This window comes from Balaenoptera ricei, chromosome 9 (genome assembly GCF_028023285.1).
Source record: "Balaenoptera ricei isolate mBalRic1 chromosome 9, mBalRic1.hap2, whole genome shotgun sequence".
Lineage (NCBI taxonomy): Eukaryota > Metazoa > Chordata > Mammalia > Artiodactyla > Balaenopteridae > Balaenoptera > Balaenoptera ricei.
In genome coordinates this window covers 36045271-36060501 of record NC_082647.1, presented here as the reverse complement: position 1 = coordinate 36060501, position 15231 = coordinate 36045271, and the positions used below count along the sequence as shown (strand labels likewise).

The 15231-nt window shown below is 34.7% G+C and overlaps 1 protein-coding gene across 10 annotated transcripts in view; it reads left to right on the top strand.

Moving 5' to 3' along the window:
- FOXP2 (forkhead box P2) overlaps positions 1-15231 on the top strand; it is a 531282-nt gene that overhangs the window by 167157 nt on the left and 348894 nt on the right. For 9 of the 10 annotated variants that reach the window (XM_059933568.1, XM_059933564.1, XM_059933566.1 and 6 more), the window contains one exon: positions 3689-3780. The exons of the other annotated variant lie outside the window; for it this stretch is intronic. The gene's annotated coding sequence lies outside the window, so the exon portion shown is untranslated. The remainder of the gene's footprint in view (positions 1-3688; positions 3781-15231) is intronic. 10 annotated transcript variants of the gene reach the window in all.

Below are 15231 nucleotides of genomic sequence, written 5' to 3'. Positions count from 1 at the left end.
AAATGCATTTTGTTTATTTACTTCAGATTTTGAGTATATTTTTCCAAATCGTGATGTTCACTAGACAGAGGATTTTGTATTATGCTATTTTGCAGTAGAATTCAAAAGACACTTTTTTTTACACTTAAGGTTTACACAATGTATTTTTTTCTCTTCTTTAGAAAACAATTGAATGATAGTATTTCTTTTAGGACATATCTTCATTTTTGTTAATTAAAAGACAGGAGAGTAGAAACAAAGAGTTCCAAGTAACACATTAGAAAACTAATCTCTTTCTTGAGTATCCAGGAGTTCCTAGGAAAATATAAATACAGCAAAATTAAACCACCTAGTAATTGTTCACTTCATCTAATACAGTTCCTTAAAAGAAGACAGTTCAAACTCTCTGGGAATGTTTGAGTGATGCTGTCCTCTCCTACCACAGCAAACCTTAAATAAATTTGTAATCCAGTTTAAAAGGCTAGAAGAAATTAGAAAAGGGAGTGTTTGTAATTGTGAACTTTTATCCAGGACATCTTTGAGTGTCTTAGCTTAAATTGGATGCTGCCCCTGTGTGTGTGTACATACACACACACATACACACATCATATTTCTCAACACAATGAAATCATCATCCTTTACATATTCCTCATTGTACTGCACACTACATGAGAGCAGGGTTGTGGCTTTATCTCAGAGCCCAGACAGTGCCTGGCATATAGTCAGCAACCAATCCACGCATGTGAATGTGTAAATGTAAGAGAATTCTAATTTGCCTATCTGGCTCTGCTTTTGCCTTTTCCAATTTCTTAGTTTTCTTTACTGGCTTAAGTTTTTTTTTTTTTGCTTCCTTGTTTTTTTTAATTAAGCTTTTTCCCCCTTATCCAGTTAAGTGATCATTTGTTTCTTATCATTTGGTATATAATTAAGTGATCATTATGATCACTGTGATCAATATTCTATGACATGTTTTGTTTTTTTCTTGAGGTTTAAGTTACTAAAATAATATATGCTTATTAAAATAAAATCTGTATGCTGCGATGATGATATGTTCTTTGTTTACTTTTAAAATTAGCTTCTTGCTTTTTCTTTTGTATTTAAAATTGACTTTGGTCAAAGAAATACATGCACAGAGTTAAAAAAATCAAATAAAACAGAAGGCTTATTATAATGAAAAATAGCAGACCTCTGCCTTGTACCTTCCCACTGCCCAGTCCAGCTATACAGAGGCAACACGTTTCTGGTGTTTACATCCATAGTTTTAAATGATATTCTTATTGCTGTTTCTTGATTTATCAGTTTTCAATATTAATTTTGATGAATGAAAATGGAGAAACTAGTGGGAGAGAAAGACATGTCAATAAAAAAGTGAAATTAAAACTAAGCTGATATATGCTATACTAGAGCTCTGCACAGGGTGTTTTGGGTCCATAAAAAACAGGTTGACATTTTAGGTCTTCCAGATTGCTTTTAAGAATAGCTGTATTGTTTATGCTTCCATCAGCAGTAAACAAGAGAGTGCTCGTCTTTCTGCATTCTTGCCAACACTGGGTAGAATCCAGCATTCAGATTTATGCTATTCTGATGACAAGTGGTGTCTCATTGGTTTTTAATTTGCATCTTCTGGATAACAAGTGATTTTGAGCATTTTAAACTATACTTGAGAGCTATTCTGTCTTCCCCTTCTAAGAAAGTGCCGTTTTAAGTTTTTGGCTTATTTTTCTATTAGCTTCCTCTGAGTATTTATTCTAATATTGATTCCTTGTTTGTGTTAGGTCTTCCCTCAGTTTATCTGTGAAATTTACCTATGGTATTATTCACTGAAAAATTCTCATTTTGACTTAGCCAAATCCATCAATTTTATGCCTCATTATTTATGCTTTTTGGGTCTTGTTTCAGAATTGCTTTTTACTTCTAATTCTCAGAAAGACTCGCCTAAATATTTTCTATTAGCTTTGAAAAGATAACTTTCACATTTAAAACTCTTTAATCTAGGTGGAATCCAAATTTGTATATGGTGTGAAATAAGGAGCTAAGTTTACTTTTTGCCATATTCTGAGACTATTTTTCTTTCTCCATACAATAAGTCAATAGCAACCTTTTCTTTTACTTTGGATATCATCCTTATCATACATAAAGTTAGCATTGATAATGTGGATTTATTTCTGAACTCTATATCTCAGTGTCTGTCCCCAGCCTTGTAGTATATCCTAACGTTTGGTAGAGTGGGTTCCTTCTCCTTGCCCTTCATGTTTTAATTTAACTTTGATAATGATAGACCTTTTATAGCATATACTTTAAAATGTGTTTTTAGGTTTTCTTTAAAAATCTAGAACTTATAGATTGATTTAGGAAAAATTGATATCCATGAATACAGGAAGGGGGAAAAAAGCCAATATGGAGTTAGGAAATAATTTAGACTGCTACATTTTAATAAGAAATCTTTTGGTGGCATATAGCAGGCAAGAAATAATTATGGAAGAAAGATTAACACAAGGAAAGTCAAGGGTGGAGCCTGCTCCTATGCAAAATTTTGTCATTGAGAGAAATATAGAGAACAGAAGCAATAGAGGAAGAATGCTAGAATGTTAACAACAGGAGTTTGAATTACCTACATTTCTGTGACTTTGAGTTACCTAATACTTAAGATGAACTAAAACAGTGATTTCAAGTTATGCTTTGCAGTATAACTAAAGCTTCGTGGAATACCTCCAAGGCAACTGGGGAGAGAATAGTGGTGGAACTGAGTATTTGGGGTCCTGATTCAACCAGAATGTTTCGTTTCTATCTGTTTAACTTATTGACCTCTCACTAAGATTGCATTGGAAGAAAGGATTTTTAGCCAAAAGTGTTTGGACATGATTTAAATAAAATTACTGAAATGCCTAAATGTTCAACAGATATGGCATATGACGTCATTCATCATTTTCAATGCCTGTGGCAGACATTGCTAATTGAACACAGTACTCTTTGCTGTAGTAGACTTAGATTTAGTCTCCCTACAGCTTTTCGTGTGGTCCCTACCAGTCAGTCAGAGTTGTTTTATGAGTCGAAGTCCATTTACTATCTATACACTAAGTCCTATCATTTTGTTGGACCTTCAGAACACTTATTTTAGCCTAAGAAATGTATGAGCTAAATCATTCAGATTAAAGAAGTAAGAGACTAGAAAAGAGAGTGGTTAAATAGGAAATGGGTCTGGAAAATATAAATTCTAACAAGTATTAGGGTAATAACCCTTACATTGTGATTATAAGGAGAAAATGCTTACTACCAATTTGTTAATTGTGGAAAGGCCTTCAAAGCTCATTTAAGTATGTGCTGAAGAGGCAGTTGAAATCAGCCATGTTTTCAGTTGGGAACCTTGAGACATAAATGATTTTATTCTATAAATTGCAAAATTTAATCATTAAAAGTTTAAAATTGGCAAATCAATGTAAGAGTCAGAAGTAAAATCTGCATTTCTTAGAAATGCATCTAGTGCTGCTTCTGCGGTCCTTGCCTTGTACCAAACAATGGATTTAAAGTTCTCTAAATTAAAATGTAGAAAAGTAATTTTATACACGTTTGAAGATTCACAAAGCAATGAATGCATTATGCTTATTTGAGGTTGAATGTGTTTTATGTTCTATGAAGTCATGGAACTAATTGGGACATAAATGCAAACTTAATTTTCAAAGCAGTGACAATTATTTGTCTCTGTTAACAGGGCTACTCTAATGTGATGCTGGGATTGAATTTACCTAGGGCTCCATATCAAGGTTGACTCGAAAAGTCTTGCGGAAGATCTGGAAGAAATAGGTAAGTGGTCTTTCGGTGATAAGTCTCTTTTGTTAGTTGTGCTTATTTTTGTTTATCTAATACTTATTTTGTCCTTTTATTTTTGGGTTAAATATCTTTGCCCAAAGGTTAAAAAAATTATCAGTGAACCATAGAGACATATCAAGGATGGCAATAGGAGTTTTTACCACTGTCTCTTCTCTTGGGCTTTTCATTTCACGCCTTGCTGTGCTCCTTCTTCCTTTTAGAACTGGTCTCACTTTGTTTTTTGAAAATTAACACAAATTTACGCGGAATGTGAATTTGGTTTTGAAATACTGAAAGGAAATTACTAGACAAGAAAAATGCTTGGAGTATTTTCTGTTACCATTATGCTGCCCTTTTTTTTAAATGCAAGCTGACTTAGTTTTTTTTTTTTTTTAATTTTTAAAATTTATTTATATTTATTTTTGGCCGTGTTGGGTCTTCATTTCTGTGCGAGGGCTTTCTCTAGTTGCGGCAAGTGGGGGCCACTCTTCATCTCGGTGCGCGGGCCTCTCACTGTCGTGGCGCGCGGGCCTCTCACTGTCGCGGCCTCTCTTGTTGCGGAGCACAGGCTCCAGACGCGCAGGCTCGGTAGCTGTGGCTCACGGGCCTAGTTGCTCCGCGGCATGTGGGATCCTCCCAGACCAGGGCTCGAACCCGTGTCCCCTGCATTGGCAGGCAGATTCTCAACCGTTGCGCCACCAGGGAAACCCTATGCTGGCCTTTTATACCGATGTTTTCAATATTATTTTATTAAGGCCCAGGTGATATTGAGGTTTTTCGGAGGATCTAGAAATGTCAGCAACTAAAGAGTAGAATACTAGTAATGATTTTTTCTTGAAAGTTTGATTTTTTTAAATAAACTTTTTGAGACCTAGCAAGTCAGCTGTTTAGAAAGCATTTGTTTACTTTTTAATGTTATACTTCTTTGAATCTAATGGTAGTTTTCCTGGATATTTACAATGTCAATTTAGAGAACTTTAAATCCATTGTTTGGTACAAAATAAGGACCACAAAGACAGCATGAGTTGCATTTCCAAGAAATGCAGATTTTATCTCCCACTCTTACTCTATAATGTTTCTGTGAAATTAGTTTTTCAGTGTCATTCTTGACTATGGTATCAATCAAGCAGTGTGTTATAGGTGGCCAAATCTTTAATAATATACTTATAAAAAGAAAACTGAAAGAAATTCTAGATGAGTTTACATCATTTTTCTCTCCAGTCTTTACCCCCAAAGCGAGGGGAACCCTGCTGCCCTGACTTCTTCAGATTTCTTTTTTTTCTTGCCCATTCCACCCCAGAATTCTTTATCAAGGGGGTTTACCATAAGTGTAGGAAGTGTCTCAGGATCCTCACCAGAATTCTTTATCAAGGGGTTCACCATAAGCGTAGGACAGGTCTCAGGACCCTCACTGTGATGACTGCATTGCTCTAACCTTTTCTAAAACTTTCTCTAGATAGAGACTCCATATCGTCCCTGAGAGATTTTTGTCAATGTGCTTGAATTATATAGTCAATTATTTCTCAGCTACTGTTTTGCCTATGGAATTTTTCTTGTTTTATACCAACTTTATAATTTTGTCAGACATACAAACAAAACGATTCTGCATTTATTTAGCATTTAAGATTTTTGAAACACTTTGGCAACTTTTTACTTCATTTTGCTCTTTCATTAAACTTATTAATTTTACTCTTGCATTGCTTATGATGTAAGTAAGGTTGACATTATTATTCATTGTTTAGTAAGTGGAGAAACTAAAAGACAAAGAATTTCAATGACTTGGAAAAAGTAGTATAGCTCGTTGTGATCTTATAGCTAATAATGAACTGTTACGTGTTATTAGAACCCATACCTGCTTACGCTCAATCTTTCTTTTTTCTGAGTTAGTGATTTATGCTTGCTATAGACAGTGGTTATGTTGATATATCCCATCTTTGTAAGACCTTTTATATTTAAATTCTCATTTGTTTAGTAGTAACAGGACATTTGTTTTAGTAATAGCCAGGGGATTTTAGGTTTATAAGTAAGAGTTGCCTGACAGTGAACATCATGGAACCATGAAAGAAATGACTTTTAGAAAATAGAGAGTCTTTTTCCCAGAAGGGTACATAATTGTGTATGTATGAAAATACATAGCCATTTTCAAGAAATACTAATTTTCTTCTTCCCTTACCACTCCTCTGTTCCTTTCCCCCAGAAATCCCTAAAGTAAATACTCAGTTGAATCTTCCTATTTTCAAACAATTATCCCCATTTTACCTCTCAGAGAGGTTACAGAACCTGACCTAGGCTATACTTCTGAAACGGGAACTAAAATATTTCACACAACTTCCAGCTGAGAGTGTTTGTGTATATGGGTAAATGGTTAGTTGAGTGTGTATATGTATGTGTATATTTTACTTCATGATATTTACAATTATTTCCAGAGTTTCTACTGTAAGAATATTAAATCCAAATAAAAGATCAGTTTTAGTTATTTCAGTGGAGTAGAAATAAACTTCATTCACATACTTATAGAAAATTGCTGTAAGTTTCATAAATACTTGCTAAAAATTAGGCATCATACCTGACAAAATATTTGCTCTAATTTTCAAATTATTGAAAAGTAAATGAACTGTACAGGAAGATGATTTGGCCTAGGAGGGGCTGGACAAGTGTTCAAATACATGGTGTGCATACATTTCTTGGCAAAATGAAACAGAGTGAATAAGACTGTAAACAAAGAGACTCTAGAGTGTAGCTGTTGAGAATGTAAGCTTGGAAATCAGATTGCCTAGATTTGAATTATGGTTCCAAAACAAACCTACCGTATGTGAAACCTTGGACAAGTGATTTAACTCTCTAACCCTTAATTTCTGAATCTGGAAAAAAGAGATAGTAGTACCTACTTTACAGAATTGATTTGAGGACTAAGTGTTTGAATACATATAAAGGCCATAGTAAGCATTTTTTTTTTTAAAGTTAGCTGTTGTTTTGTTCCCCATTATATTAATCTCAAAGTTTGACTGTATTATCCAGGCCACCTGGTCAGTATCCAGAATAGCATTCTAACTTTGGTCCATGAAATGGTAAAAAGGAACTAATTTGTAAATGTACATTCTGTGATTTGATTAGCATGTGTATTAGTTTTTGATTGCTATATAAGATGTTACATATTTTAAAGCTTAAAACGACATACATTTACTATCTTAACAGTTTCCACAGGTCAGGAGTCCAGGCATGGCTTAGCTCAGGATCTTACAAGGCTACTCAAAATATTGGCCAGGCTGCATTTTCATTTGGAGTTCAGGATCCTCTTCCAAACTTAACTGGTCTTTGGCCGAATCTAGTTCATTGTATTTGTAGGACTGAGATCCTCAGGTCCTAGAGGTTATCTACAGTTCCCAGCCATGTGGCCCGCTCCATATGCAGTTCACATCATAGTTGCTTGTTTCTTTAAAGTCAGTAGGAGAGTTCCTACTAAATGCTAGCCAAATGGAGCCATATATGTATGTGTGTGTATATGTATTAACATAACCATTGAAATAACATCCCATAAGCTTTGCCATATTCTATTAGTTAGAAGCAAGTCACAGTCCTGCCAACATGCAAGGGGAGGGAATTATACAGGGCGTGAATGTGGGGACCACACTAGAGTCTGTCTGCCACGGCATGTTGAATTTCTTAATTTAAAATTCATTTAAACTATTATTTTAGAGTTTTTTACAATTATGTAAGATTTAATAAAAAAGGAATATTGTCACTAACTGTAAAATTTTATTCTCAGTTATGTTCACAGTATAAATCCCAACAGGCCATTCCTCCCTGCCTAATACTGATCCATTATTTTAAGCTGGCTAACCACCAGACTAAAACAGCCTGCCCCGGTATTTAATACTCTCCAGGATCTGACAAAACCCCAGTATCCGACATTTCCTCCTCATTACACTGATATGTATACCCTGAACTACGTGCCTTAGACTTGCCCACATCTTTGTCAATGCATATCCTACTGTTTCTTTCCCTTTCTCCATGCCTGTAAAGCACATTTACATCTCTACTTCTTCCATTACATACTTCCTGTTTCTTTCCTCCTTTTTAGCCAAACCAGGGCTTTTCCTGCATAATATCATGTGTGTATTTCCTGTAGCCTTGCACAAAATAGTATCTTAAAAAATATTCTCTAAATATATGAAATACCTCCTTGATTCAGAACAGTGGTTGATTTGAGAATCATATTTCAAAGGATGTTCTTTTTAAATTATCCACTCTTACACTGACTCAGTAATCTGAAGTGTACCTCCATCAACCCTTAAATGACCTTTAGGAATCCAGTACAACTTACATATTTGGAACTGATTGCACATGGGAAGAATGTGAATGATTATGGTCCAGAGGGTGGGCTGTGGTAGGCAGCCTCTAAAATGGTCCTTAATGATCCTCATCTCCTAGTTTTCATACAACTGTATTTTCCTTCCCACATTTACCAGAGTTGCTCCTTCTTGCTGATAGAATAGAATATGGTACAAGTGATGGGATTTTGCTCTTCAGATTGGGTTATACAAGATATTAGGACATCTGTTTTGGGTGTTCTTACTTGTTTCTGTTTCTCTCTGTTTCTTCCTCTCTCTCTCTCTCTCTTTCCCCTCCTCCTTCCCTCCCTTCCTCCCTCCTTCCCTTTCTCTTTCTCTCTCTCTTTCACTCTCTCTCTCTTCCCCTTCCTCCTTCCCTCCCTTCCTTCCTCCTCCCCTTTCTCCCTCTCTTTCTCTCTCTTCCTCCCTCCTTCCTTACCTTCCTTCCTCTTTCCTTCCCTTCCTCCCTCCTTCCCTTTCTCCCTCTCTCTCTTTCACTCTGTCTCTCATTCTCAGTCTCATGACCTGTTCTGGGGGAGGCTAGTTGCCTTGGAGAGGTTCATGTGGTGAGGATCTATGCCCTCTTGCCAATAGACACGGAGGAACTGGCAATACCCTGCATCTTCTTGAGGAACCCTGAGCCTAAGCCACCCAGCTGAACTACTCCTGGATTCCTGATCCTCAGAAAATGTGTGACATAATAAATGTTTTTTTTTTGTCAAAACCTGCTAAATTTGGAGGTAATTTGTTATGTAGCAGTAGATAATTAATACATTTTATAATATATTACCCCTAAAAATTATTTCCACTAATTTCATTACTGGCCTGGACTTGGCAGGGAATAAAAGGATTAATGGTATACTGAATATGTGGTCTCTAAAGTAAATGTAATGGGGTAGGCATGCATGTTTCTAAGAAAGTGAGCCAAGTGAGAAGAAAATGTGAAATATTTAGGTTTCACCTGGAATACTGATTTTATAATACGCAGAGGCCACTTTTAGTCTCTTGTTCATTGATCACATTAGTGTTGGAGAGTCATGCTTCCTCAGGACTGGGTAGGTCTGGGTGCGTACTGGTTTTCTTATAGAAGAGCTGTTTGGAATAGCTAAAAACACTCTTACCTTTACAGAATCTGAGTTCGAAGAATCTATTCTACTAATCTGTCATGCTAGTTTTCCATTCTTCTCCTTTAATGTCCTTATAGAGTTGTAAAGAATAGCGTTACACGAAAGCATCTAGATATATGTACACATAATTGGGGTGCTGTACTTTGAAATGTTAAATTAGAAAAATAATACATTTGGTCTCCAGAAAAAAGAGTTGAGAAGTATGTATCAGCAAGTAATAGAACAACATTTTTGTATAAATTCACATTAAACTGTCATTCCAAATTTTCCTCCTATTGATTATACTGTGATGATAGAACCTGGGCAAAAATACAGCATTATATTTAAAAAAAAAGGAAAAAATGGAAATTTGTTCCTATAAAAAAGAGAATTTACATTTATAATTTTAAATTTGTGGGTTGGAGTGATCCACTAGTAAAATTTTTGATACCATTATACAAAATAGCAAAATATGGATTTTTAACTGGCCTGCTTTTCAATTCAACTGAACATTAAGTACTTTTGTAATGGTCTTATTTGCTGGGAAGAGCACCATTACAATAATCTGCTTTTTACAGCCCATATCAAATATGAACCAGCATCACTTATTACAAAGTTTGTACTTTGGGAGACATTTTCACGGCATCTAACAGGGCTGCCCCACATTTCTTGGAATTAGTCTTTAATGATATCATTTTCCAAAATGAGTTGTTGCTCAAACGTACTGACTGTTTTGTGGTTAAAATCTAATCCAGTGGCTATATTTAAAATGTCATACAAATTTGTGAGGAAGGGTCCACTGAAACTACTGTTGTATTAGTGATTGCGTAAAAATGTTACAGAAGAAATGCTATGCAGCTTGAATGTTTTTAGGGTTTTTTTCCCCTCTATAATATCCGAGGGGTGAATATGAAACTTCATTTTTAACTGTTGGCATTTCAAGTTCTTACTGTTGGCTGCTGGAGTACAGAGGACTATTACTGTAGGTGTCATGTAAAATAAAGTTAGAGTCTGAAGCCTCCTTTTAGCTGTCAGCCTTATTAAGGAGTTCTTCTTGTGTTGAACCCAGCACCTGGTATTGTGTAAGCGATGCTTGTGATAGCCTGGGGAGAGCTTTCTTTCTCTTCACTGTGGCTTTATTAGGCCTCGCTCACATTTTTGCCGTTGCTCTGCCTTATCCAACTTTCTAGCTGCAACTCAGAGCACAGTAGGTCTAATATAGATTGACGCCTTTGCCTGAAGACTGATTGAAACTTGTGTCTCAGAGTTGCTAATGCTCACTGAACCATTTTATTGAAGATAAAGTAAATAAAATAGATTGCCGTATGAGAATTCTCTGAAATCAAATGGAATAATTTGGTAGGTTTAAGCCCACGAAGAAGGCAAAGCAGTGAAACACATGTGAATACTTCTCATGTTCAGTATATCAAGGGAAAAATATTCTTGTTATATTGGGCCTAAATATTCATTCTTGTCCATACAATTAAATGTTAAGCATAAGTCTCAATTGCCATTTTATTTTTGGTCTTAAACAGTGGGTCCTCTGCATGAAAGTAAAATGGATAAGAACTTTTGAGACTACAATACTGTGATGATTTTTTCTTTGTCTTTTTCTGACACTTAAATGCATGGATCAGTTGCCTCAGAGAATTTAATAGACAACACAAATGAATGGATTTGCCAAAGTTCACTCTAGATTCATAAGGTTGGAAAATAACAGTAAACCTTAGTCTACTAAAAGATGCTAGTGATCTTGAGTGTTTTATTCATTAATTAAGAGTATGTGTTCACATGAGAACACCCTTTTTTGGACACTGTCCTGTGATTTTTTTTTTCTTTTTTGAATACAAGTGTTAGGTTTATATAAAGAATTTTAAAATATTTATTTTGTACATATTATCATCTGAAATAATCTTGGGGAGGAATAAAGAAGTTAGAGTGACCTTAGCATCTGGAATTCTATGAGATTTTAATGACAGTAGCATATGATGCCATGATAACATGTATTGACATATTTAATTTGTAAAATACAAGGATCTGAGCACCTGTGTGAAAATGTGTGGAAAGACTGATGCAGGGAAATGAAGATCTCTTATTTGATTGCCTGGGTCAGATTAAAAGTAAATATTTATAGAAGAAAAATCAATAAAAGGGTTTTGTTAGAAAAGTTTCTGAACTTGCTAATTAAAGACAGCATTTCTCTTCCACGTTATAAAGAATCTGTCACGTTAATAATTTCTTCTGTAATTTCTCCAAATTCAAGATAACTTCAGTTTATACCCTCTTAAATATTTAGTTCATTGAAAAAAAATCTGCTAATATATTTTATTAATTTATTTCTCAGGTAATGACTCATGCTTAATTTTAGTTATAGTCATTAAATACATGTTTTCTTGTCTCTGGGTACCCAATAGTTTTATCAGTTCTCACAACTATGAACTATTTATGCCATAATGATTTCAACTGTCATCAGTTAGATGTAAAGCATACATGACACTCTCATATTAGCAATGAGCCATCTTAAAGAAATCTTTGACACTCTTTTTTGACCTCTTAAGTAATATTATCAGTTAATAACTGCTTGATTCTTAACCATAAATGTGACCCTTTTTCCTCCATTGGGTTCAGTAGGGTTCAGGGTGACTCTGAGAGCATGCAAGGCTGAATGGAATAAACATGCTTCATGTTCTCTTGTGAGTGAACTCAAAGAGAAGTTACTACATTTCAGTTTTCCTCATATAGCAAGGCTATAAGTATAATCAGCTACCCAATATTTATTAAATAATTGTATATTCTTAGTGTTCTAGTGCCCTTACATTTTATATTTGTTTTCTTCATTGTTATAGTCTGTACATATTTCTTCTCTCTGATTAACCAGAAATGTTAAAGTTCATTCCTCTCTCCAGAACTGCATCTCATTTACTCTGGACTCCATCCATTTATCTCCTTTGACATTTTGGTTTTCATTGTGAACTTGCCTTCAGAAAATCATGTGTAAAGAAGTTTTCTTGAAATGAGGAGAGCATTACACTGAGACTCTGAGAAGCCTTAGTCCCTTATAAATATATTCTAGACATTTAGCAACATGCCAAACTGCAATTGAGAGGAACTTGTAGTAAAGAGGTGCATTTAGTGAGTCTGTTTCTGATCCCACCCTTGATTTCTTTATACCCTACTTTTTCTCTCTGGTCACCTTTTGTTCCTTTGCACTTAATTCTACTTTTCATAATACTTTATTGTCTCTTTACATTGCTAGTTTTGAGATTGTATGTGTTCTTCTAGCATTAGAATCTGGTCCCTCAGACAGCAGCCTGAGCTCCACATGATGATGATGGGGATGATGATGATGATGATGATGATGATGATAGCTGACATTTAAATTATTTAGTACTGGATACTCTTCTAAGATTCACCAGTATTAACTCTTTTCATTCTCACAACCTATGAGTTAGATACTTCTGAGGTAGAGAACATTATTGTCCCCATTTTACAGGTGAAGGAGTGGGGCCCAGAGAGTTGCACAGTTCATGTGTGGCAGAACTAGGATATGAGCTAAGGCAGACTAGGTCCAAAGCCCTTTAATGCTCTGTTGCCCAGGACTGTTGAATAGCCCTTCTTCTCTTGTGGTTCTTACTTATGGCCCAAAACTCAGTGTGTATTTAAGCATAAAGAGGTTTATGATGCAGTTTATAGCCCTGTATATTAAATGCTTGGAGGCTAGCACAGTCCAAATGAGTTAACTTCTGAATTATAGAATATATTTTTAAATAAAGCACTTCTTTCAAATGGAAAAACATGGACTACGGTATGAAAATATTAGTAAGAATCCATAAAATCTGTTTAAGAAGTTGGTGAGAATGAGTTGTAATGAGTGTCTCAGTCAATATAAAGGGATTGCTTCATAATTACTCTAAAATTTTATTAAGCTGACTATGCATCCTGAAACCTTATTTTTATTTTCACTGTAGGTTTAGCAATTTTCCTTTATAATTGTAACAAAGATACGTTAGAAGTTAATTCTGAAATCTTAAAAATATACAGCTAGTAGCTAGAGAGCTGCATTATACATCATCCAGGACATTTTTGAGAGTATTATTATTATTAATATTATTATTTACCCTAGACAACAGGTGTGCCTTGGAGTTGTCTTAGGTGAAGATGTATAGTCACTCTGCTTGACGTAGACTCTACTGGTTGTTGCTTGAACATCCTTTCTCCTCTGCTACCAGAACCCTGATGTTGTTGAGATATATGTCATTACGGCACATAGCATATACTTCATGGGAAACTGACCCTATCCCCAGTTTCAATGGGTGGATACAGACTAGTTTAGGCCAATTATGATAATTCTATTCCCTGGCCAAGAATTTTTAATTTATATTATATTATTAAGTTAAAATATTAAATAATGTTAAATAACTTCATTAAACTTATATAAATAAATGCATTTGGTATTTGATTAATTAATTTACTATATCTGGAGCCCTTTCTACTTCTTGACCAAGTGAGATAGTAACTTTCTATTCTACTTAATCCTTTTTTGTTTAGTTTTTTTGTTACTTGAAGCTGTAAATATTCTAATATACTCATTTTAATCATTATTTGAGGAGTTAGACCCTAACTGGACTTTCACTCTATAGGAATCTATTTGCATAATGCAGGGTGGGCTTAGGCAAGAGGACTAAGGAGCGTAAGGGGAAAAACAGGGATGGAAGTTTATCTCCCAAGAGTTCAGAAAGGTTATTAAAATAATAGAAAAGTGGCTTCTATGTCTTTTGTCTTCTAAAAATAATTTAAGAAAATCAAAGGATTACACAGTAGCCGTTTACACTTCTAGGTTGGCACAGAAATGTTCCTAGTTTCTGGGGAGTTTTCTTACAGGAAGGCTTATTCCAATTTTTCTAGAATCTATCCCTGCAAACACCCACCCCCCCCCCCCACACACACACATACACATGCACACACAGGTAACACTTCACTTTTGGTGGGATTTTGAAGGGAATGGAAAAGAGATTTAAACTACCTTTTTTTTCTCATCTGAAGATAGCTGCTTCTCTGGTTCAACTTATTGTTGTCCTATTATGAATTAGGTGATTAGATATATGGATTCTTACGTTTTCTCATATCACAGATGAGGAATCATCCTAAATAACCATGGGAAAGGAAACTGGTTAAATAAATTATAGCATAAATAGACAGCAGAATAACCTAGAATATTTAGGTAAGTCAGTAATGCAAGTTACAAAACACTGTTTCAATAACATGTAAGTTTTGCTTAAACTGCTTAATTTTTCACGGGAAACTTACTAGAAATATGTATATATTCTATATAGTACATATATATGTGAATATATATATATATATCCCAAAATATTATCAGTGGTTATTTCCAGGGGTTAGTTAAAAGATTTTCATTTTCTCATTTATACTTTTTTGTATGGTTTAAACTTTGTTCATTGAACATGTATTTTTTTCTTGAAATAAGAAAAAAAAAATCTTAAAATAGAAAAACAATTTTAAAATTCTCAACCAGTTGCAGTTCTCTAATTAATGCATAATTTTCTGCTATATACCATTAGCCAGGTGTCCCATTGCTCAGCAGTTCTGAGTAATAGAGATTTAACATATCCTTGCTTGTATTTTTGCTCAGGATTTTAACACCTTTAAAGACAATGATGTTGTGAAACACATGGCTCCAGAGCCTTTAGAAATTGGAATTTTCATGCATACAAGACTTTTTTCCTTGATACCTGTACACTTCTACAAAAAAACCTAGATGTTAACTACTCAGTGACTTATCTTGTAGAACTGTCACTTGTAAAACCTGAAAAACACCTCTTTCCACTGTGTAAGCTAATTTAGAATTAATCCTAAGAGGAAATGGCTAGGCCAAGTGTTTCTTAGCCCCATGAGACATAAGTCCACTGTTTATAGCAAATATTTTGTAGTTCTCCCTTTATTAATATGAAATGAAATTCTTAGATATGATGATACATAATTTTTAAAAA